General features: G+C 39.5%; 23 non-coding genes across 23 annotated transcripts; all 23 read left to right on the top strand.

Annotated features, from left to right (window-relative positions):
* The first annotated feature begins 177 nt into the window (after window positions 1–177).
* Window positions 178–260, top strand: TRNAL-AAG (transfer RNA leucine (anticodon AAG)). Its single transcript has one exon. It is a non-coding gene; the product is annotated as a tRNA-Leu (tRNA).
* A 754-nt stretch (window positions 261–1,014) lies between these two features.
* Window positions 1,015–1,097, top strand: TRNAL-AAG (transfer RNA leucine (anticodon AAG)). The gene has a single exon. It is a non-coding gene; the product is annotated as a tRNA-Leu (tRNA).
* Window positions 1,098–2,417: 1,320 nt separating this feature from the next.
* On the top strand, window positions 2,418–2,500 carry TRNAL-AAG (transfer RNA leucine (anticodon AAG)). Its single transcript has one exon. It is a non-coding gene; the product is annotated as a tRNA-Leu (tRNA).
* A 754-nt stretch (window positions 2,501–3,254) lies between these two features.
* On the top strand, window positions 3,255–3,337 carry TRNAL-AAG (transfer RNA leucine (anticodon AAG)). The gene has a single exon. It is a non-coding gene; the product is annotated as a tRNA-Leu (tRNA).
* A 1,320-nt stretch (window positions 3,338–4,657) lies between these two features.
* On the top strand, window positions 4,658–4,740 carry TRNAL-AAG (transfer RNA leucine (anticodon AAG)). Its single transcript has one exon. It is a non-coding gene; the product is annotated as a tRNA-Leu (tRNA).
* A 754-nt stretch (window positions 4,741–5,494) lies between these two features.
* TRNAL-AAG (transfer RNA leucine (anticodon AAG)) lies at window positions 5,495–5,577 on the top strand. Its single transcript has one exon. It is a non-coding gene; the product is annotated as a tRNA-Leu (tRNA).
* Window positions 5,578–6,089: 512 nt separating this feature from the next.
* Window positions 6,090–6,172, top strand: TRNAL-AAG (transfer RNA leucine (anticodon AAG)). Its single transcript has one exon. It is a non-coding gene; the product is annotated as a tRNA-Leu (tRNA).
* Window positions 6,173–6,926: 754 nt separating this feature from the next.
* TRNAL-AAG (transfer RNA leucine (anticodon AAG)) lies at window positions 6,927–7,009 on the top strand. The gene has a single exon. It is a non-coding gene; the product is annotated as a tRNA-Leu (tRNA).
* A 754-nt stretch (window positions 7,010–7,763) lies between these two features.
* On the top strand, window positions 7,764–7,846 carry TRNAL-AAG (transfer RNA leucine (anticodon AAG)). Its single transcript has one exon. It is a non-coding gene; the product is annotated as a tRNA-Leu (tRNA).
* Window positions 7,847–8,358: 512 nt separating this feature from the next.
* Window positions 8,359–8,441, top strand: TRNAL-AAG (transfer RNA leucine (anticodon AAG)). Its single transcript has one exon. It is a non-coding gene; the product is annotated as a tRNA-Leu (tRNA).
* Window positions 8,442–9,195: 754 nt separating this feature from the next.
* TRNAL-AAG (transfer RNA leucine (anticodon AAG)) lies at window positions 9,196–9,278 on the top strand. Its single transcript has one exon. It is a non-coding gene; the product is annotated as a tRNA-Leu (tRNA).
* Window positions 9,279–10,032: 754 nt separating this feature from the next.
* Window positions 10,033–10,115, top strand: TRNAL-AAG (transfer RNA leucine (anticodon AAG)). Its single transcript has one exon. It is a non-coding gene; the product is annotated as a tRNA-Leu (tRNA).
* Window positions 10,116–10,869: 754 nt separating this feature from the next.
* Window positions 10,870–10,952, top strand: TRNAL-AAG (transfer RNA leucine (anticodon AAG)). The gene has a single exon. It is a non-coding gene; the product is annotated as a tRNA-Leu (tRNA).
* A 754-nt stretch (window positions 10,953–11,706) lies between these two features.
* TRNAL-AAG (transfer RNA leucine (anticodon AAG)) lies at window positions 11,707–11,789 on the top strand. Its single transcript has one exon. It is a non-coding gene; the product is annotated as a tRNA-Leu (tRNA).
* A 754-nt stretch (window positions 11,790–12,543) lies between these two features.
* TRNAL-AAG (transfer RNA leucine (anticodon AAG)) lies at window positions 12,544–12,626 on the top strand. The gene has a single exon. It is a non-coding gene; the product is annotated as a tRNA-Leu (tRNA).
* A 512-nt stretch (window positions 12,627–13,138) lies between these two features.
* Window positions 13,139–13,221, top strand: TRNAL-AAG (transfer RNA leucine (anticodon AAG)). The gene has a single exon. It is a non-coding gene; the product is annotated as a tRNA-Leu (tRNA).
* A 754-nt stretch (window positions 13,222–13,975) lies between these two features.
* On the top strand, window positions 13,976–14,058 carry TRNAL-AAG (transfer RNA leucine (anticodon AAG)). The gene has a single exon. It is a non-coding gene; the product is annotated as a tRNA-Leu (tRNA).
* Window positions 14,059–14,812: 754 nt separating this feature from the next.
* TRNAL-AAG (transfer RNA leucine (anticodon AAG)) lies at window positions 14,813–14,895 on the top strand. Its single transcript has one exon. It is a non-coding gene; the product is annotated as a tRNA-Leu (tRNA).
* A 755-nt stretch (window positions 14,896–15,650) lies between these two features.
* On the top strand, window positions 15,651–15,733 carry TRNAL-AAG (transfer RNA leucine (anticodon AAG)). The gene has a single exon. It is a non-coding gene; the product is annotated as a tRNA-Leu (tRNA).
* Window positions 15,734–16,245: 512 nt separating this feature from the next.
* On the top strand, window positions 16,246–16,328 carry TRNAL-AAG (transfer RNA leucine (anticodon AAG)). The gene has a single exon. It is a non-coding gene; the product is annotated as a tRNA-Leu (tRNA).
* Window positions 16,329–16,840: 512 nt separating this feature from the next.
* TRNAL-CAG (transfer RNA leucine (anticodon CAG)) lies at window positions 16,841–16,923 on the top strand. Its single transcript has one exon. It is a non-coding gene; the product is annotated as a tRNA-Leu (tRNA).
* A 754-nt stretch (window positions 16,924–17,677) lies between these two features.
* Window positions 17,678–17,760, top strand: TRNAL-AAG (transfer RNA leucine (anticodon AAG)). The gene has a single exon. It is a non-coding gene; the product is annotated as a tRNA-Leu (tRNA).
* A 754-nt stretch (window positions 17,761–18,514) lies between these two features.
* On the top strand, window positions 18,515–18,597 carry TRNAL-AAG (transfer RNA leucine (anticodon AAG)). Its single transcript has one exon. It is a non-coding gene; the product is annotated as a tRNA-Leu (tRNA).
* Window positions 18,598–18,918: the final 321 nt, after the last annotated feature.

The following is an 18,918-nucleotide window of genomic DNA, read 5'->3' as shown; positions in this document are numbered from 1 at the left end:
CAAGAACAAGGGTTCTTCAGTACCTCTTTGTTACAGCACTGTTAATCATAAACCAATAACTACATGATGGAAATAGACAAGAAACAGTTCTAATCTTTCTATTTTAAATTCCCAAGAACTGGACCCTTAACATGACGGTTTTTTCTTCCATATCTGAAAGGCTTGGCTTTTCTATAAGTCAGGATGGCCGAGCGGTCTAAGGCGCTGCGTTAAGGTCGCAGTCTCCCCTGGAGGTGTGGGTTCAAATCCCACTTCTGACAATACAACTTTTCTTAAACACACTGCAATGTCATTCCGACAGCGCTAGTGAAAAAACCCACTATGCCAAAACACGCCCCAAAATGTTAGACTCTTCAGATGACTGGCTTGGCATCCAATCTTGAAAGTTTTCTTATTTGTGTAGGATAGGATGACCGAGCAGTCTCTCGTGAAGGCGTGGATTTAAATCCCACTTTTGAATACTCATATTTAAGTAAACTATGTAAGACAATACCGATTCCTCTGCTTACTTGAGTGAATGTTATAGAGAATGGAACTCCACTAAACTACTGCTGGGTACCTCCCAGGGTAGTTTTTCTGTATTTTCAGGTTAAAGCAAGAACAAGGGTTCTTCAGGACCTCTTTTTTACAGCACTGTTAATCATAAACCAATAACTACATGATGGAAATGGACAAGAAACAGTACTAATCTTTCTATTTTCTATTTCATATTTAAGTAACTATGTAAGACAATACAGATTCCTCTGCTTACTTGAGTGAATGTTATAGAGAATGGAACTCCACTAAACTACTGCTGGGTACCTCCCAGGGTAGTTTTTCTGTATTTTCAGGTTAAAGCAAGAACAAGGGTTCTTCAGTACCTCTTTGTTACAGCACTGTTAATCATAAACCAATAACTACATGATGGAAATGGACAAGAAACAGTTCTAATCTTTCTATTTTAAATTCCTAAAAACTGGACCCTTAACATTACGGTTTTTTCTTCTATATCTGAAAGGCTTGGCTTTTCTATAAGTCAGGATGGCCGAGCGGTCTAAGGCGCTGCGTTAAGGTCGCAGTCTCCCCTGGAGGCGTGGGTTCAAATCCCACTTCTGACAATACAATTTTTATTAAACACACTGCAATGTCATTCCGACAGCGCTAGTGAAAAAACCCACTATGCCAAAACACGCCCCAAAATGTTAGACTCTTCAGATGACTGGCTTGGCATCCAATCTTGAAAGTTTTCTTATTTGTGTAGGATAGGATGACCGAGCAGTCTCTCGTGAAGGCGTGGATTTAAATCCCACTTTTGAATACTCATATTTAAGTAAACTATGTAAGACAATACCGATTCCTCTGCTTACTTGAGTGAATGTTATAGAGAATGGAACTCCACTAAACTACTGCTGGGTACCTCCCAGGGTAGTTTTTCTGTATTTTCAGGTTAAAGCAAGAACAAGGGTTCTTCAGGACCTCTTTTTTACAGCACTGTTAATCATAAACCAATAACTACATGATGGAAATGGACAAGAAACAGTACTAATCTTTCTATTTTAAATTCCTAAAAACTGGACCCTTAACATTACGGTTTTTTCTTCCATATCTGAAAGGCTTGGCTTTTCTTTAAGTCAGGATGGCCGAGCGGTCTAAGGCGCTGCGTTAAGGTCGCAGTCTCCCCTGGAGGCGTGTTTTATTAAACACACTGCAATGTCATTCCGACAGCGCTAGTGAAAAAACCCACTATGCCAAAACACGCCCCAAAATGTTAGACTCTTCAGATAACTGGCTTGGCATCCAATCTTGAAAGTTTACTTATTTGTGTAGGATAGGATGACCGAGCAGTCTCTCGTGAAGGCGTGGATTTAAATCCCACTTTTGAATATTCATATTTAAGTAAACTATGTAAGACAATACCGATTCCTCTGCTTACTTGAGTGAATGTTATAGAGAATGGAACTCCACTAAACTACTGCTGGGTACCTCCCAGGGTAGTTTTTCTGTATTTTCAGGTTAAAGCAAGAACAAGGGTTCTTCAGGACCTCTTTTTTACAGCACTGTTAATCATAAACCAATAACTACATGATGGAAATGGACAAGAAACAGTACTAATCTTTCTATTTTCTATTTCATATTTAAGTAACTATGTAAGACAATACAGATTCCTCTGCTTACTTGAGTGAATGTTATAGAGAATGGAACTCCACTAAACTACTGCTGGGTACCTCCCAGGGTAGTTTTTCTGTATTTTCAGGTTAAAGCAAGAACAAGGGTTCTTCAGTACCTCTTTGTTACAGCACTGTTAATCATAAACCAATAACTACATGATGGAAATGGACAAGAAACAGTTCTAATCTTTCTATTTTAAATTCCTAAAAACTGGACCCTTAACATTACGGTTTTTTCTTCTATATCTGAAAGGCTTGGCTTTTCTATAAGTCAGGATGGCCGAGCGGTCTAAGGCGCTGCGTTAAGGTCGCAGTCTCCCCTGGAGGCGTGGGTTCAAATCCCACTTCTGACAATACAATTTTTATTAAACACACTGCAATGTCATTCCGACAGCGCTAGTGAAAAAACCCACTATGCCAAAACACGCCCCAAAATGTTAGACTCTTCAGATGACTGGCTTGGCATCCAATCTTGAAAGTTTTCTTATTTGTGTAGGATAGGATGACCGAGCAGTCTCTCGTGAAGGCGTGGATTTAAATCCCACTTTTGAATACTCATATTTAAGTAAACTATGTAAGACAATACCGATTCCTCTGCTTACTTGAGTGAATGTTATAGAGAATGGAACTCCACTAAACTACTGCTGGGTACCTCCCAGGGTAGTTTTTCTGTATTTTCAGGTTAAAGCAAGAACAAGGGTTCTTCAGGACCTCTTTTTTACAGCACTGTTAATCATAAACCAATAACTACATGATGGAAATGGACAAGAAACAGTACTAATCTTTCTATTTTCTATTTCATATTTAAGTAACTATGTAAGACAATACAGATTCCTCTGCTTACTTGAGTGAATGTTATAGAGAATGGAACTCCACTAAACTACTGCTGGGTACCTCCCAGGGTAGTTTTTCTGTATTTTCAGGTTAAAGCAAGAACAAGGGTTCTTCAGTACCTCTTTGTTACAGCACTGTTAATCATAAACCAATAACTACATGATGGAAATGGACAAGAAACAGTTCTAATCTTTCTATTTTAAATTCCTAAAAACTGGACCCTTAACATTACGGTTTTTTCTTCTATATCTGAAAGGCTTGGCTTTTCTATAAGTCAGGATGGCCGAGCGGTCTAAGGCGCTGCGTTAAGGTCGCAGTCTCCCCTGGAGGCGTGGGTTCAAATCCCACTTCTGACAATACAATTTTTATTAAACACACTGCAATGTCATTCCGACAGCGCTAGTGAAAAAACCCACTATGCCAAAACACGCCCCAAAATGTTAGACTCTTCAGATGACTGGCTTGGCATCCAATCTTGAAAGTTTTCTTATTTGTGTAGGATAGGATGACCGAGCAGTCTCTCGTGAAGGCGTGGATTTAAATCCCACTTTTGAATACTCATATTTAAGTAAACTATGTAAGACAATACCGATTCCTCTGCTTACTTGAGTGAATGTTATAGAGAATGGAACTCCACTAAACTACTGCTGGGTACCTCCCAGGGTAGTTTTTCTGTATTTTCAGGTTAAAGCAAGAACAAGGGTTCTTCAGGACCTCTTTTTTACAGCACTGTTAATCATAAACCAATAACTACATGATGGAAATGGACAAGAAACAGTACTAATCTTTCTATTTTAAATTCCTAAAAACTGGACCCTTAACATTACGGTTTTTTCTTCCATATCTGAAAGGCTTGGCTTTTCTATAAGTCAGGATGGCCGAGCGGTCTAAGGCGCTGCGTTAAGGTCGCAGTCTCCCCTGGAGGCGTGTTTTATTAAACACACTGCAATGTCATTCCGACAGCGCTAGTGAAAAAACCCACTATGCCAAAACACGCCCCAAAATGTTAGACTCTTCAGATAACTGGCTTGGCATCCAATCTTGAAAGTTTACTTATTTGTGTAGGATAGGATGACCGAGCAGTCTCTCGTGAAGGCGTGGATTTAAATCCCACTTTTGAATATTCATATTTAAGTAAACTATGTAAGACAATACCGATTCCTCTGCTTACTTGAGTGAATGTTATAGAGAATGGAACTCCACTAAACTACTGCTGGGTACCTCCCAGGGTAGTTTTTCTGTATTTTCAGGTTAAAGCAAGAACAAGGGTTCTTCAGGACCTCTTTTTTACAGCACTGTTAATCATAAACCAATAACTACATGATGGAAATGGACAAGAAACAGTACTAATCTTTCTATTTTCTATTTCATATTTAAGTAACTATGTAAGACAATACAGATTCCTCTGCTTACTTGAGTGAATGTTATAGAGAATGGAACTCCACTAAACTACTGCTGGGTACCTCCCAGGGTAGTTTTTCTGTATTTTCAGGTTAAAGCAAGAACAAGGGTTCTTCAGTACCTCTTTGTTACAGCACTGTTAATCATAAACCAATAACTACATGATGGAAATGGACAAGAAACAGTTCTAATCTTTCTATTTTAAATTCCTAAAAACTGGACCCTTAACATTACGGTTTTTTCTTCCATATCTGAAAGGCTTGGCTTTTCTATAAGTCAGGATGGCCGAGCGGTCTAAGGCGCTGCGTTAAGGTCGCAGTCTCCCCTGGAGGCGTGGGTTCAAATCCCACTTCTGACAAAACAATTTTTATTAAACACACTGCAATGTCATTCCGACAGCGCTAGTGAAAAAACCCACTATGCCAAAACACGCCCCAAAATGTTAGACTCTTCAGATGACTGGCTTGGCATCCAATCTTGAAAGTTTTCTTATTTGTGTAGGATAGGATGACCGAGCAGTCTCTCGTGAAGGCGTGGATTTAAATCCCACTTTTGAATACTCATATTTAAGTAAACTATGTAAGACAATACCGATTCCTCTGCTTACTTGAGTGAATGTTATAGAGAATGGAACTCCACTAAACTACTGCTGGGTACCTCCCAGGGTAGTTTTTCTGTATTTTCAGGTTAAAGCAAGAACAAGGGTTCTTCAGGACCTCTTTTTTACAGCACTGTTAATCATAAACCAATAACTACATGATGGAAATGGACAAGAAACAGTACTAATCTTTCTATTTTCTATTTCATATTTAAGTAACTATGTAAGACAATACAGATTCCTCTGCTTACTTGAGTGAATGTTATAGAGAATGGAACTCCACTAAACTACTGCTGGGTACCTCCCAGGGTAGTTTTTCTGTATTTTCAGGTTAAAGCAAGAACAAGGGTTCTTCAGTACCTCTTTGTTACAGCACTGTTAATCATAAACCAATAACTACATGATGGAAATGGACAAGAAACAGTTCTAATCTTTCTATTTTAAATTCCCAAAAACTGGACCCTTAACATGACGGTTTTTTCTTCCATATCTGAAAGGCTTGGCTTTTCTATAAGTCAGGATGGCCGAGCGGTCTAAGGCGCTGCGTTAAGGTCGCAGTCTCCCCTGGAGGCGTGGGTTCAAATCCCACTTCTGACAATACAACTTTTCTTAAACACACTGCAATGTCATTCCGACAGCGCTAGTGAAAAAACCCACTATGCCAAAACACGCCCCAAAATGTTAGACTCTTCAGATGACTGGCTTGGCATCCAATCTTGAAAGTTTTCTTATTTGTGTAGGATAGGATGACCGAGCAGTCTCTCGTGAAGGCGTGGATTTAAATCCCACTTTTGAATACTCATATTTAAGTAAACTATGTAAGACAATACCGATTCCTCTGCTTACTTGAGTGAATGTTATAGAGAATGGAACTCCACTAAACTACTGCTGGGTACCTCCCAGGGTAGTTTTTCTGTATTTTCAGGTTAAAGCAAGAACAAGGGTTCTTCAGGACCTCTTTGTTACAGCACTGTTAATCATAAACCAATAACTACATGATGGAAATAGACAAGAAACAGTTCTAATCTTTCTATTTTAAATTCCCAAGAACTGGACCCTTAACATGACGGTTTTTTCTTCCATATCTGAAAGGCTTGGCTTTTCTATAAGTCAGGATGGCCGAGCGGTCTAAGGCGCTGCGTTAAGGTCGCAGTCTCCCCTGGAGGCGTGGGTTCAAATCCCACTTCTGACAATACAACTTTTCTTAAACACACTGCAATGTCATTCCGACAGCGCTAGTGAAAAAACCCACTATGCCAAAACACGCCCCAAAATGTTAGACTCTTCAGATGACTGGCTTGGCATCCAATCTTGAAAGTTTTCTTATTTGTCTAGGATAGGATGACCGAGCAGTCTCTCGTGAAGGCGTGGATTTAAATCCCACTTTTGAATACTCATATTTAAGTAAACTATGTAAGACAATACCGATTCCTCTGCTTACTTGAGTGAATGTTATAGAGAATGGAACTCCACTAAACTACTGCTGGGTACCTCCCAGGGTAGTTTTTCTGTATTTTCAGGTTAAAGCAAGAACAAGGGTTCTTCAGGACCTCTTTTTTACAGCACTGTTAATCATAAACCAATAACTACATGATGGAAATGGACAAGAAACAGTACTAATCTTTCTATTTTCTATTTCATATTTAAGTAACTATGTAAGACAATACAGATTCCTCTGCTTACTTGAGTGAATGTTATAGAGAATGGAACTCCACTAAACTACTGCTGGGTACCTCCCAGGGTAGTTTTTCTGTATTTTCAGGTTAAAGCAAGAACAAGGGTTCTTCAGGACCTCTTTGTTACAGCACTGTTAATCATAAACCAATAACTACATGATGGAAATGGACAAGAAACAGTTCTAATCTTTCTATTTTAAATTCCCAAAAACTGGACCCTTAACATGACGGTTTTTTCTTCCATATCTGAAAGGATTGGCTTTTCTATAAGTCAGGATGGCCGAGCGGTCTAAGGCGCTGCGTTAAGGTCGCAGTCTCCCCTGGAGGCGTGGGTTCAAATCCCACTTCTGACAATACAACTTTTCTTAAACACACTGCAATGTCATTCCGACAGCGCTAGTGAAAAAACCCACTATGCCAAAACACGCCCCAAAATGTTAGACTCTTCAGATGACTGGCTTGGCATCCAATCTTGAAAGTTTTCTTATTTGTGTAGGATAGGATGACCGAGCAGTCTCTCGTGAAGGCGTGGATTTAAATCCCACTTTTGAATACTCATATTTAAGTAAACTATGTAAGACAATACCGATTCCTCTGCTTACTTGAGTGAATGTTATAGAGAATGGAACTCCACTAAACTACTGCTGGGTACCTCCCAGGGTAGTTTTTCTGTATTTTCAGGTTAAAGCAAGAACAAGGGTTCTTCAGGACCTCTTTTTTACAGCACTGTTAATCATAAACCAATAACTACATGATGGAAATGGACAAGAAACAGTACTAATCTTTCTATTTTCTATTTCATATTTAAGTAACTATGTAAGACAATACAGATTCCTCTGCTTACTTGAGTGAATGTTATAGAGAATGGAACTCCACTAAACTACTGCTGGGTACCTCCCAGGGTAGTTTTTCTGTATTTTCAGGTTAAAGCAAGAACAAGGGTTCTTCAGTACCTCTTTGTTACAGCACTGTTAATCATAAACCAATAACTACATGATGGAAATGGACAAGAAACAGTTCTAATCTTTCTATTTTAAATTCCCAAAAACTGGACCCTTAACATGACGGTTTTTTCTTCCATATCTGAAAGGCTTGGCTTTTCTATAAGTCAGGATGGCCGAGCGGTCTAAGGCGCTGCGTTAAGGTCGCAGTCTCCCCTGGAGGCGTGGGTTCAAATCCCACTTCTGACAATACAACTTTTCTTAAACACACTGCAATGTCATTCCGACAGCGCTAGTGAAAAAACCCACTATGCCAAAACACGCCCCAAAATGTTAGACTCTTCAGATGACTGGCTTGGCATCCAATCTTGAAAGTTTTCTTATTTGTGTAGGATAGGATGACCGAGCAGTCTCTCGTGAAGGCGTGGATTTAAATCCCACTTTTGAATACTCATATTTAAGTAAACTATGTAAGACAATACCGATTCCTCTGCTTACTTGAGTGAATGTTATAGAGAATGGAACTCCACTAAACTACTGCTGGGTACCTCCCAGGGTAGTTTTTCTGTATTTTCAGGTTAAAGCAAGAACAAGGGTTCTTCAGGACCTCTTTGTTACAGCACTGTTAATCATAAACCAATAACTACATGATGGAAATAGACAAGAAACAGTTCTAATCTTTCTATTTTAAATTCCCAAGAACTGGACCCTTAACATGACGGTTTTTTCTTCCATATCTGAAAGGCTTGGCTTTTCTATAAGTCAGGATGGCCGAGCGGTCTAAGGCGCTGCGTTAAGGTCGCAGTCTCCCCTGGAGGCGTGGGTTCAAATCCCACTTCTGACAATACAACTTTTCTTAAACACACTGCAATGTCATTCCGACAGCGCTAGTGAAAAAACCCACTATGCCAAAACACGCCCCAAAATGTTAGACTCTTCAGATGACTGGCTTGGCATCCAATCTTGAAAGTTTTCTTATTTGTCTAGGATAGGATGACCGAGCAGTCTCTCGTGAAGGCGTGGATTTAAATCCCACTTTTGAATACTCATATTTAAGTAAACTATGTAAGACAATACCGATTCCTCTGCTTACTTGAGTGAATGTTATAGAGAATGGAACTCCACTAAACTACTGCTGGGTACCTCCCAGGGTAGTTTTTCTGTATTTTCAGGTTAAAGCAAGAACAAGGGTTCTTCAGGACCTCTTTTTTACAGCACTGTTAATCATAAACCAATAACTACATGATGGAAATGGACAAGAAACAGTACTAATCTTTCTATTTTCTATTTCATATTTAAGTAACTATGTAAGACAATACAGATTCCTCTGCTTACTTGAGTGAATGTTATAGAGAATGGAACTCCACTAAACTACTGCTGGGTACCTCCCAGGGTAGTTTTTCTGTATTTTCAGGTTAAAGCAAGAACAAGGGTTCTTCAGGACCTCTTTGTTACAGCACTGTTAATCATAAACCAATAACTACATGATGGAAATGGACAAGAAACAGTTCTAATCTTTCTATTTTAAATTCCCAAAAACTGGACCCTTAACATGACGGTTTTTTCTTCCATATCTGAAAGGATTGGCTTTTCTATAAGTCAGGATGGCCGAGCGGTCTAAGGCGCTGCGTTAAGGTCGCAGTCTCCCCTGGAGGCGTGGGTTCAAATCCCACTTCTGACAATACAACTTTTCTTAAACACACTGCAATGTCATTCCGACAGCGCTAGTGAAAAAACCCACTATGCCAAAACACGCCCCAAAATGTTAGACTCTTCAGATGACTGGCTTGGCATCCAATCTTGAAAGTTTTCTTATTTGTGTAGGATAGGATGACCGAGCAGTCTCTCGTGAAGGCGTGGATTTAAATCCCACTTTTGAATACTCATATTTAAGTAAACTATGTAAGACAATACCGATTCCTCTGCTTACTTGAGTGAATGTTATAGAGAATGGAACTCCACTAAACTACTGCTGGGTACCTCCCAGGGTAGTTTTTCTGTATTTTCAGGTTAAAGCAAGAACAAGGGTTCTTCAGGACCTCTTTTTTACAGCACTGTTAATCATAAACCAATAACTACATGATGGAAATGGACAAGAAACAGTACTAATCTTTCTATTTTCTATTTCATATTTAAGTAACTATGTAAGACAATACAGATTCCTCTGCTTACTTGAGTGAATGTTATAGAGAATGGAACTCCACTAAACTACTGCTGGGTACCTCCCAGGGTAGTTTTTCTGTATTTTCAGGTTAAAGCAAGAACAAGGGTTCTTCAGTACCTCTTTGTTACAGCACTGTTAATCATAAACCAATAACTACATGATGGAAATAGACAAGAAACAGTTCTAATCTTTCTATTTTAAATTCCCAAGAACTGGACCCTTAACATGACGGTTTTTTCTTCCATATCTGAAAGGCTTGGCTTTTCTATAAGTCAGGATGGCCGAGCGGTCTAAGGCGCTGCGTTAAGGTCGCAGTCTCCCCTGGAGGCGTGGGTTCAAATCCCACTTCTGACAATACAATTTTTATTAAACACACTGCAATGTCATTCCGACAGCGCTAGTGAAAAAACCCACTATGCCAAAACACGCCCCAAAATGTTAGACTCTTCAGATGACTGGCTTGGCATCCAATCTTGAAAGTTTTCTTATTTGTGTAGGATAGGATGACCGAGCAGTCTCTCGTGAAGGCGTGGATTTAAATCCCACTTTTGAATACTCATATTTAAGTAAACTATGTAAGACAATACCGATTCCTCTGCTTACTTGAGTGAATGTTATAGAGAATGGAACTCCACTAAACTACTGCTGGGTACCTCCCAGGGTAGTTTTTCTGTATTTTCAGGTTAAAGCAAGAACAAGGGTTCTTCAGGACCTCTTTTTTACAGCACTGTTAATCATAAACCAATAACTACATGATGGAAATGGACAAGAAACAGTACTAATCTTTCTATTTTCTATTTCATATTTAAGTAACTATGTAAGACAATACAGATTCCTCTGCTTACTTGAGTGAATGTTATAGAGAATGGAACTCCACTAAACTACTGCTGGGTACCTCCCAGGGTAGTTTTTCTGTATTTTCAGGTTAAAGCAAGAACAAGGGTTCTTCAGTACCTCTTTGTTACAGCACTGTTAATCATAAACCAATAACTACATGATGGAAATAGACAAGAAACAGTTCTAATCTTTCTATTTTAAATTCCCAAGAACTGGACCCTTAACATGACGGTTTTTTCTTCCATATCTGAAAGGCTTGGCTTTTCTATAAGTCAGGATGGCCGAGCGGTCTAAGGCGCTGCGTTAAGGTCGCAGTCTCCCCTGGAGGCGTGGGTTCAAATCCCACTTCTGACAATACAACTTTTCTTAAACACACTGCAATGTCATTCCGACAGCGCTAGTGAAAAAACCCACTATGCCAAAACACGCCCCAAAATGTTAGACTCTTCAGATGACTGGCTTGGCATCCAATCTTGAAAGTTTTCTTATTTGTCTAGGATAGGATGACCGAGCAGTCTCTCGTGAAGGCGTGGATTTAAATCCCACTTTTGAATACTCATATTTAAGTAAACTATGTAAGACAATACCGATTCCTCTGCTTACTTGAGTGAATGTTATAGAGAATGGAACTCCACTAAACTACTGCTGGGTACCTCCCAGGGTAGTTTTTCTGTATTTTCAGGTTAAAGCAAGAACAAGGGTTCTTCAGGACCTCTTTTTTACAGCACTGTTAATCATAAACCAATAACTACATGATGGAAATGGACAAGAAACAGTACTAATCTTTCTATTTTCTATTTCATATTTAAGTAACTATGTAAGACAATACAGATTCCTCTGCTTACTTGAGTGAATGTTATAGAGAATGGAACTCCACTAAACTACTGCTGGGTACCTCCCAGGGTAGTTTTTCTGTATTTTCAGGTTAAAGCAAGAACAAGGGTTCTTCAGGACCTCTTTGTTACAGCACTGTTAATCATAAACCAATAACTACATGATGGAAATGGACAAGAAACAGTTCTAATCTTTCTATTTTAAATTCCCAAAAACTGGACCCTTAACATGACGGTTTTTTCTTCCATATCTGAAAGGATTGGCTTTTCTATAAGTCAGGATGGCCGAGCGGTCTAAGGCGCTGCGTTAAGGTCGCAGTCTCCCCTGGAGGCGTGGGTTCAAATCCCACTTCTGACAATACAACTTTTCTTAAACACACTGCAATGTCATTCCGACAGCGCTAGTGAAAAAACCCACTATGCCAAAACACGCCCCAAAATGTTAGACTCTTCAGATGACTGGCTTGGCATCCAATCTTGAAAGTTTTCTTATTTGTGTAGGATAGGATGACCGAGCAGTCTCTCGTGAAGGCGTGGATTTAAATCCCACTTTTGAATACTCATATTTAAGTAAACTATGTAAGACAATACCGATTCCTCTGCTTACTTGAGTGAATGTTATAGAGAATGGAACTCCACTAAACTACTGCTGGGTACCTCCCAGGGTAGTTTTTCTGTATTTTCAGGTTAAAGCAAGAACAAGGGTTCTTCAGGACCTCTTTTTTACAGCACTGTTAATCATAAACCAATAACTACATGATGGAAATGGACAAGAAACAGTACTAATCTTTCTATTTTCTATTTCATATTTAAGTAACTATGTAAGACAATACAGATTCCTCTGCTTACTTGAGTGAATGTTATAGAGAATGGAACTCCACTAAACTACTGCTGGGTACCTCCCAGGGTAGTTTTTCTGTATTTTCAGGTTAAAGCAAGAACAAGGGTTCTTCAGTACCTCTTTGTTACAGCACTGTTAATCATAAACCAATAACTACATGATGGAAATGGACAAGAAACAGTTCTAATCTTTCTATTTTAAATTCCCAAAAACTGGACCCTTAACATGACGGTTTTTTCTTCCATATCTGAAAGGCTTGGCTTTTCTATAAGTCAGGATGGCCGAGCGGTCTAAGGCGCTGCGTTAAGGTCGCAGTCTCCCCTGGAGGCGTGGGTTCAAATCCCACTTCTGACAATACAACTTTTCTTAAACACACTGCAATGTCATTCCGACAGCGCTAGTGAAAAAACCCACTATGCCAAAACACGCCCCAAAATGTTAGACTCTTCAGATGACTGGCTTGGCATCCAATCTTGAAAGTTTTCTTATTTGTGTAGGATAGGATGACCGAGCAGTCTCTCGTGAAGGCGTGGATTTAAATCCCACTTTTGAATACTCATATTTAAGTAAACTATGTAAGACAATACCGATTCCTCTGCTTACTTGAGTGAATGTTATAGAGAATGGAACTCCACTAAACTACTGCTGGGTACCTCCCAGGGTAGTTTTTCTGTATTTTCAGGTTAAAGCAAGAACAAGGGTTCTTCAGGACCTCTTTGTTACAGCACTGTTAATCATAAACCAATAACTACATGATGGAAATAGACAAGAAACAGTTCTAATCTTTCTATTTTAAATTCCCAAGAACTGGACCCTTAACATGACGGTTTTTTCTTCCATATCTGAAAGGCTTGGCTTTTCTATAAGTCAGGATGGCCGAGCGGTCTAAGGCGCTGCGTTAAGGTCGCAGTCTCCCCTGGAGGCGTGGGTTCAAATCCCACTTCTGACAATACAACTTTTCTTAAACACACTGCAATGTCATTCCGACAGCGCTAGTGAAAAAACCCACTATGCCAAAACACGCCCCAAAATGTTAGACTCTTCAGATGACTGGCTTGGCATCCAATCTTGAAAGTTTTCTTATTTGTCTAGGATAGGATGACCGAGCAGTCTCTCGTGAAGGCGTGGATTTAAATCCCACTTTTGAATACTCATATTTAAGTAAACTATGTAAGACAATACCGATTCCTCTGCTTACTTGAGTGAATGTTATAGAGAATGGAACTCCACTAAACTACTGCTGGGTACCTCCCAGGGTAGTTTTTCTGTATTTTCAGGTTAAAGCAAGAACAAGGGTTCTTCAGGACCTCTTTTTTACAGCACTGTTAATCATAAACCAATAACTACATGATGGAAATGGACAAGAAACAGTACTAATCTTTCTATTTTCTATTTCATATTTAAGTAACTATGTAAGACAATACAGATTCCTCTGCTTACTTGAGTGAATGTTATAGAGAATGGAACTCCACTAAACTACTGCTGGGTACCTCCCAGGGTAGTTTTTCTGTATTTTCAGGTTAAAGCAAGAACAAGGGTTCTTCAGGACCTCTTTGTTACAGCACTGTTAATCATAAACCAATAACTACATGATGGAAATGGACAAGAAACAGTTCTAATCTTTCTATTTTAAATTCCCAAAAACTGGACCCTTAACATGACGGTTTTTTCTTCCATATCTGAAAGGATTGGCTTTTCTATAAGTCAGGATGGCCGAGCGGTCTAAGGCGCTGCGTTAAGGTCGCAGTCTCCCCTGGAGGCGTGGGTTCAAATCCCACTTCTGACAATACAACTTTTCTTAAACACACTGCAATGTCATTCCGACAGCGCTAGTGAAAAAACCCACTATGCCAAAACACGCCCCAAAATGTTAGACTCTTCAGATGACTGGCTTGGCATCCAATCTTGAAAGTTTTCTTATTTGTGTAGGATAGGATGACCGAGCAGTCTCTCGTGAAGGCGTGGATTTAAATCCCACTTTTGAATACTCATATTTAAGTAAACTATGTAAGACAATACCGATTCCTCTGCTTACTTGAGTGAATGTTATAGAGAATGGAACTCCACTAAACTACTGCTGGGTACCTCCCAGGGTAGTTTTTCTGTATTTTCAGGTTAAAGCAAGAACAAGGGTTCTTCAGGACCTCTTTTTTACAGCACTGTTAATCATAAACCAATAACTACATGATGGAAATGGACAAGAAACAGTACTAATCTTTCTATTTTCTATTTCATATTTAAGTAACTATGTAAGACAATACAGATTCCTCTGCTTACTTGAGTGAATGTTATAGAGAATGGAACTCCACTAAACTACTGCTGGGTACCTCCCAGGGTAGTTTTTCTGTATTTTCAGGTTAAAGCAAGAACAAGGGTTCTTCAGTACCTCTTTGTTACAGCACTGTTAATCATAAACCAATAACTACATGATGGAAATAGACAAGAAACAGTTCTAATCTTTCTATTTTAAATTCCCAAGAACTGGACCCTTAACATGACGGTTTTTTCTTCCATATCTGAAAGGCTTGGCTTTTCTATAAGTCAGGATGGCCGAGCGGTCTAAGGCGCTGCGTTAAGGTCGCAGTCTCCCCTGGAGGCGTGGGTTCAAATCCCACTTCTGACAATACAATTTTTATTAAACACACTGCAATGTCATTCCGACAGCGCTAGTGAGAAAAACCCACTATGCCAAAACACGCCCCAAAATGTTAGACTCTTCAGATGACTGGCTTGGCATCCAATCTTGAAAGTTTTCTTATTTGTGTAGGATAGGATGACCGAGCAGTCTCTCGTGAAGGCGTGGATTTAAATCCCACTTTTGAATACTCATATTTAAGTAAACTATGTAAGACAATACCGATTCCTCTGCTTACTTGAGTGAATGTTATAGAGAATGGAACTCCACTAAACTACTGCTGGGTACCTCCCAGGGTAGTTTTTCTGTATTTTCAGGTTAAAGCAAGAACAAGGGTTCTTCAGGACCTCTTTTTTACAGCACTGTTAATCATAAACCAATAACTACATGATGGAAATGGACAAGAAACAGTACTAATCTTTCTATTTTCTATTTCATATTTAAGTAACTATGTAAGACAATACAGATTCCTCTGCTTACTTGAGTGAATGTTATAGAGAATGGAACTCCACTAAACTACTGCTGGGTACCTCCCAGGGTAGTTTTTCTGTATTTTCAGGTTAAAGCAAGAACAAGGGTTCTTCAGTACCTCTTTGTTACAGCACTGTTAATCATAAACCAATAACTACATGATGGAAATAGACAAGAAACAGTTCTAATCTTTCTATTTTAAATTCCCAAGAACTGGACCCTTAACATGACGGTTTTTTCTTCCATATCTGAAAGGCTTGGCTTTTCTATAAGTCAGGATGGCCGAGCGGTCTAAGGCGCTGCGTTAAGGTCGCAGGCTCCCCTGGAGGCGTGGGTTCAAATCCCACTTCTGACAATACAACTTTTCTTAAACACACTGCAATGTCATTCCGACAGCGCTAGTGAAAAAACCCACTATGCCAAAACACGCCCCAAAATGTTAGACTCTTCAGATGACTGGCTTGGCATCCAATCTTGAAAGTTTTCTTATTTGTGTAGGATAGGATGACCGAGCAGTCTCTCGTGAAGGCGTGGATTTAAATCCCACTTTTGAATACTCATATTTAAGTAAACTATGTAAGACAATACCGATTCCTCTGCTTACTTGAGTGAATGTTATAGAGAATGGAACTCCACTAAACTACTGCTGGGTACCTCCCAGGGTAGTTTTTCTGTATTTTCAGGTTAAAGCAAGAACAAGGGTTCTTCAGGACCTCTTTTTTACAGCACTGTTAATCATAAACCAATAACTACATGATGGAAATGGACAAGAAACAGTACTAATCTTTCTATTTTAAATTCCTAAAAACTGGACCCTTAACATTACGGTTTTTTCTTCCATTTCTGAAAGGCTTGGCTTTTCTATAAGTCAGGATGGCCGAGCAGTCTAAGGCGCTGCGTTAAGGTCGCAGTCTCCCCTGGAGGCGTGGGTTCAAATCCCACTTCTGACAATACAACTTTTCTTAAACACACTGCAATGTCATTCCGACAGCGCTAGTGAAAAAACCCACTATGCCAAAACACGCCCCAAAATGTTAGACTCTTCAGATGACTGGCTTGGCATCCAATCTTGAAAGTTTTCTTATTTGTGTAGGATAGGATGACCGAGCAGTCTCTCGTGAAGGCGTGGATTTAAATCCCACTTTTGAATACTCATATTTAAGTAAACTATGTAAGACAATACCGATTCCTCTGCTTACTTGAGTGAATGTTATAGAGAATGGAACTCCACTAAACTACTGCTGGGTACCTCCCAGGGTAGTTTTTCTGTATTTTCAGGTTAAAGCAAGAACAAGGGTTCTTCAGGACCTCTTTTTTACAGCACTGTTAATCATAAACCAATAACTACATGATGGAAATGGACAAGAAACAGTACTAATCTTTCTATTTTAAATTCCTAAAAACTGGACCCTTAACATTACGGTTTTTTCTTCCATTTCTGAAAGGCTTGGCTTTTCTATAAGTCAGGATGGCCGAGCGGTCTAAGGCGCTGCGTTCAGGTCGCAGTCTCCCCTGGAGGTGTGGGTTCAAATCCCACTTCTGACAATACAACTTTTCTTAAACACACTGCAATGTCATTCCGACAGCGCTAGTGAAAAAACCCACTATGCCAAAACACGCCCCAAAATGTTAGACTCTTCAGATGACTGGCTTGGCATCCAATCTTGAAAGTTTTCTTATTTGTGTAGGATAGGATGACCGAGCAGTCTCTCGTGAAGGCGTGGATTTAAATCCCACTTTTGAATACTCATATTTAAGTAAACTATGTAAGACAATACCGATTCCTCTGCTTACTTGAGTGAATGTTATAGAGAATGGAACTCCACTAAACTACTGCTGGGTACCTCCCAGGGTAGTTTTTCTGTATTTTCAGGTTAAAGCAAGAACAAGGGTTCTTCAGGACCTCTTTTTTACAGCACTGTTAATCATAAACCAATAACTACATGATGGAAATGGACAAGAAACAGTACTAATCTTTCTATTTTCTATTTCATATTTAAGTAACTATGTAAGACAATACAGATTCCTCTGCTTACTTGAGTGAATGTTATAGAGAATGGAACTCCACTAAACTACTGCTGGGTACCTCCCAGGGTAGTTTTTCTGTATTTTCAGGTTAAAGCAAGAACAAGGGTTCTTCAGTACCTCTTTGTTACAGCACTGTTAATCATAAACCAATAACTACATGATGGAAATAGACAAGAAACAGTTCTAATCTTTCTATTTTAAATTCCCAAGAACTGGACCCTTAACATGACGGTTTTTTCTTCCATATCTGAAAGGCTTGGCTTTTCTATAAGTCAGGATGGCCGAGCGGTCTAAGGCGCTGCGTTAAGGTCGCAGGCTCCCCTGGAGGCGTGGGTTCAAATCCCACTTCTGACAATACAACTTTTCTTAAACACACTGCAATGTCATTCCGACAGCGCTAGTGAAAAAACCCACTATGCCAAAACACGCCCCAAAATGTTAGACTCTTCAGATGACTGGCTTGGCATCCAATCTTGAAAGTTTTCTTATTTGTGTAGGATAGGATGACCGAGCAGTCTCTCGTGAAGGCGTGGATTTAAATCCCACTTTTGAATACTCATATTTAAGTAAACTATGTAAGACAATACCGATTCCTCTGCTTACTTGAGTGAATGTTATAGAGAATGGAACTCCACTAAACTACTGCTGGGTACCTCCCAGGGTAGTTTTTCTGTATTTTCAGGTTAAAGCAAGAACAAGGGTTCTTCAGGACCTCTTTTTTACAGCACTGTTAATCATAAACCAATAACTACATGATGGAAATGGACAAGAAACAGTACTAATCTTTCTATTTTCTATTTCATATTTAAGTAACTATGTAAGACAATACAGATTCCTCTGCTTACTTGAGTGAATGTTATAGAGAATGGAACTCCACTAAACTACTGCTGGGTACCTCCCAGGGTAGTTTTTCTGTATTTTCAGGTTAAAGCAAGAACAAGGGTTCTTCAGGACCTCTTTGTTACAGCACTGTTAATCATAAACCAATAACTACATGATGGAAATGGACAAGAAACAGTTCTAATCTTTCTATTTTAAATTCCCAAAAACTGGACCCTTAACATGACGGTTTTTTCTTCCATTTCTGAAAGGCTTGGCTTTTCTATAAGTCAGGATGGCCGAGTGGTCTAAGGCGCTGCGTTAAGGTCGCAGTCTCCCCTGGAGGCGTGGGTTCAAATCCCACTTCTGACAATACAACTTTTCTTAAACACACTGCAATGTCATTCCGACAGCGCTAGTGAAAAAACCCACTATGCCAAAACACGCCCCAAAATGTTAGACTCTTCAGATGACTGGCTTGGCATCCAATCTTGAAAGTTTTCTTATTTGTGTAGGATAGGATGACCGAGCAGTCTCTCGTGAAGGCGTGGATTTAAATCCCACTTTTGAATACTCATATTTAAGTAAACTATGTAAGACAATACCGATTCCTCTGCTTACTTGAGTGAATGTTATAGAGAATGGAACTCCACTAAACTACTGCTGGGTACCTCCCAGGGTAGTTTTTCTGTA

The sequence above is a fragment of the Rhinoderma darwinii genome, chromosome 3 (assembly GCF_050947455.1).
Source record: "Rhinoderma darwinii isolate aRhiDar2 chromosome 3, aRhiDar2.hap1, whole genome shotgun sequence".
NCBI classification, from domain to species: domain Eukaryota; kingdom Metazoa; phylum Chordata; class Amphibia; order Anura; family Rhinodermatidae; genus Rhinoderma; species Rhinoderma darwinii.
The sequence above is the reverse complement of the archived record's forward strand: the minus strand, read 5'-3'. Positions and strand labels throughout refer to the sequence as shown.